At 43.5% G+C, this 4,364-nt stretch overlaps 1 pseudogene; it reads right to left on the minus strand.

Moving 5' to 3' along the window:
• Nucleotides 1–520: 520 nt before the first annotated feature.
• Nucleotides 521–3,504, minus strand: LOC116765000 (annotated as a pseudogene).
• Nucleotides 3,505–4,364: the final 860 nt, after the last annotated feature.

Consider the following 4,364-nt stretch of genomic DNA (forward strand, 5'->3'; position numbering starts at 1 on the left):
GGATAAGAATTTTTTTTTTTTTTACCATAGTAAGTCAGTGTAATTTATTATTGTAGTTAGAAGCACAGCCTACCATGTTCTCATAGAACAGAGTACCAGTGAAGTACGAGAAAACAGTTCACAGAGATGATAGCCCTTTAGTCTTTTGTGACTTCAGATCTTAAAAAGACAAAGGCCAACTAGGACTTTTATTTGACATTCAGATGGTTACTTGCTCAACACTAACTGAGTTAGGAGATAGCTAAACATCTCATTCTTATTTACTTATGGTGTTCTCAGAAAGTTCCTATTTGGACGTGGACAGTTCTCAACCTGGCAGCACATCGGAGTTTTATCTAAGAAGCTTTAAAAAATTACCAAATGCCCAGACCAATTAAATCTGGAGGGTAGAGCCCAGAACATTAGTCTTTATGTTTTCTCAGGTGATTCCAACTTGCAGCCAGGCTGCACACCACTGATGTATCCCTTTCAGAAAGCCGTTGCATGAAAGCCATATCGTATCTAGATAGTACTGTTTATTCTAAATTTCACCAGGAAAATGGACTTTTAGAAGACACAGCTGCGCTTCTTCTAAAGGCGCAGCTTCCTGTTTCAGAAGCGCTGGTCCTTGGAGGTTATCTGAGCGCTGCTTGAAGAGGACCGAGTCCTAGTCTTGGCAGAGGAGGCAGAGTTTCAGGCTCCGGCAGAAACAAAGAATGTCCAGACGCCCGTGAGCACCAGGATGATGTATGCCGACACCAGCTTTAATCCATAACGAGGATTTATGAAGCTCAGGGCTGACACCAGCAGATGGCGGAGAAGAACTACAAGAAGGGTGTACCACTTTTTCTTCTCACAGGTGTCCAAACGCACAGTGCCCCAGAACACATGCAGCAGTATGATCACCAGTGTCATGAAAGCTGAATTTAGGAAGCACTGGGGAGGGTCTCCATGAATGCCCACGGTGCCCGGCCCCAAAGAGTCAGACAGGGTATTTACAAAGGAAAATACGCCACTCATGATTCCAAAGCCCAAACCAGAAACATAAGCTATTAATCACATAGAGGGTGCCGTCTCCCCTGGGTTTATACTCTTCAAGCCCACACGGGCTTTAAAAGAAAAAGGTTTATAATATGCAATATGGCACGTTTCTTGGATAAGGACTGAGACTAACACTCCAAAGATCAGCAGATATTTCTGTATTGGTCCATCTTCAGACAAGAATTTTTGGTTGGTAAGACTTTGTGTTTGTTTTTTTTTAATTAAAGCATTTTCTAGAGTTGTTTTATTCCTTTCAAACTAACCATTTTAAAACAAAAGCTTTAATTGTGTGTGTGTGTGTGTGTGTGTGTATTTATTAAATTATTTTACATCTCTGAGCTTTTGCAGTTTCTGCTTTGTAGTGTTTCTTCATAGAGGCACTTCTCTAAGTTTAAAAATTCATGTTAAATGTTTGCTCACAAATTTCAAGTGCTTCATCGTCATAGTTTTCTGACAAGTGCACTCAGCTATTATTAAGTTTTGTTGTTGTTTTTCACAAATTTTTTCCTGTATTAGCTTTGTGTCAATGCTGTGCCCATCCTTCACCCAATAAAAATGGGCTATTTTAGGGCTTGCCTGGTGGCGCAGTGGTTAAGAATTGCCTGCCAATGCAGGGGACATGCGTTTGAGACCTGGTCCGGGAGGATGCCACATGCCGCGGAGCAACTGAGCCTGTGCGCCACAACTACTGAGCCTGTGCTCTAGAGCCCATAAGCCACAACTACCGAAGCCCGCGCGCCTAGAGCCCGTGCTCCACAACGGGAGAAGCCACTGCAATGAGAAGCCCTTGCACCGCAAGGAAGAGTAGCCTCCGTTTGCTGCAGCTAGAGAAAGCCCGCGCACAGCACCGAAGACCCAACGCAGCCAAAAATAAATAAATAAAATTTATTACAAAGCAACAATAAAAAAGGGTTATTTTATGACTCATCAGTAAATGATTTGAGTTTTCCTAGAAGAGAAGTTCCTGGGGGGTAGAGATTGGGCAGAAAGATCAGCCTAGTTGAAGGACTTCTTTGCAGCCTCAGAGAGAGTCCACCTCCTGTGGAGGGGGCCTGTGTGCCCCCATTTGCTGTGCAGCCAGCCCTACCCCCTTTCCTTCTTTGGATGAGACATGGTTCAGGGAGACTCAGCTGCCCCCTTACCTCATCCTCCCCCCTTCTCAACCCATCTCCTCCGCTTGTTGATGCAAACAAGGGACATAGGTTTTGCCTCTAAGAGGGGCTCCCCATTTCCAAGAAATGTGTTTTTGCTACGCCCCGTAGCATTCTCCATGCTCTCTTCCCCACACAGGCATGAGTCCTGGCTGATCTCTGCTGATTTTGGCAGAGCTTACATGTTTTCGAGTCTGCATAGTTCATCGGACTCCTGGTTTTGCTGAAAATGGAGTTTGTGGAATTTTAGTCATTCTCCTTTTTGCTTTTATGTGACTTCCACAAAGTGAACAGGGAAAAATCCTAGCTTAGGTAGCCATGTTTATCCTGGAAGTCCTGCTTTTAGTTTCTGGCAATTTTGAAAAGCTGTTATTCAGTCCAGTAGTTGCTAGTACTACTTCCAGATTTTGGAGGAAGCAGTATGTCATCTGCAAATAAAGATAATTTTTTTTTTAATCAGAGCTTTTTCTTTGGAGTATAGTTGCTTTACAATGTTGTGTTAGTTTCTGCTGTACTGCAAATAATTTTTGTCACTGCCTCTTCAATGTTTATAGCACTTAATTCTTTACCTTGGTCTGTTTGGCCAAAACATTTTGGAAAATATTGAGCACTATTGGTGATCACTTCCTTCTTTTTCTTATTCCTCACTATAAAAAGAATGCCTTGGGATTTCACCATTAAGTGCATGTTACGTATTAGATGCTTTGTTAGCTTCATGTTTGACCTTATTCTGTGTTCCAGCTCTCTCCCCTCCACACCCATGATAGAGGCACTCATCCATCATGGCACTCGTTCCTGCTGAGCCTGATGGGACTTCATATGTGACACAAAATCTGTTTGCCATCCTTGTTCTAAACAATAAGGCATTTGCATTTCATTTGAAGTATGTCACCTGACTAAGACAAGGTTCATGCTTCTAGAAGAAATAACAGTTGGCGAGAAGACTATTACAGCCAATCCCAACACGTATTTTCTTCTTCATTAGCGTAGAGTTGGCATCATGACAGTAGACAAAATCACACTGGGCAGTGATTGTTATAAAGAGAGAAGTAAGTATTAAAGCTTGGGGGAAAATAAGTAAGCATGAGTTGTGCCAACCTGAAGACTAGCATTTATCTCCAGCAAATATTGGGGCCTCTATGCCCAGAGGTTTCTTAGAAGCCCTTCCTCCTTGCCCTTCTGCTTCAGTTCCTGATGCCTACCTCCCATGGTGGGCTATGTCCTCTGTCAGTACTGTAGGTCTGAACTCTCGCCTGCCTGAGCACACGCTCTGTTACCTGGCAGCTTCGACTGCCACCCCTGAGACTAGCTGGTGACCAGTCGTCAGCATCATTATTATTCTTGGCACGATATCACAATGGACCTAGAGGGAAATTTTCCTCAAAAGAGATAACACATTCGTTATTTTCTTTCATCTCCCGTTTATGCTGATTTAGGGGTAGAAACACATATTTGTTGTTTAAGTGTTTTATTTTGGTAAGTGTACATTTGCTCATGTAATATGGATCTGGAAATAACTTCTGAAGCTATCTGATCTCTAACCCTTTGATTTCCATGGAAGACTACTGTTAAATCAACTAGCACATAAGCTCATGGACCTATTTTTACCAACTCTGATGGCTTATTAAAAGCAAGAGCATGATGTTTTAAGCTTCAGTCAAAACAGAGAAAAAAAGATTTAGGTTGTTTTCCCTGTTTTTGGAGGAGGTCATTGAGAGGACATGACCTTCGTTGACCGACAAACTGGACCTGGGCAATTAGAGGCCCCTCCGCCCCCCCATGTTTGGAATGAGTGTTCAGTCCACCGTTCCCACAGAGGTAGCTGTTCCGAGGGCACAAATGTGAGAGAGGAAGGTGCTGTTGAGACCACGTGGATGGTATATGTTGGATGTCATTGTGGATGTGTGATGACTTGCGGTCCTCCAAGGAATCTCTCTCAACAGCAGAGAGCTCAAGCAGATGCTCTGGAGGCAGCTCAGTTTCCGCCATCCCCTCCGGGCATTCATTTGGGATGGGGCAGTTATCTCTCCTATGTTGCCTAAGAGCCTAGGTTCATGGTGTCTCTCTACTTCCTCTCCTTCCCCAGTGGTAACCCCTCTCTGACCCTGTTTATGGCAGTGCAGCCCATAGAGTCAGATCAGGTGCAGAGCTAATCATTATGTTACTGTGAGGAAATTTTAGGGTATGAACTAG

Source organism: Phocoena sinus, chromosome 14 (genome assembly GCF_008692025.1).
Source record: "Phocoena sinus isolate mPhoSin1 chromosome 14, mPhoSin1.pri, whole genome shotgun sequence".
NCBI lineage: Eukaryota > Metazoa > Chordata > Mammalia > Artiodactyla > Phocoenidae > Phocoena > Phocoena sinus.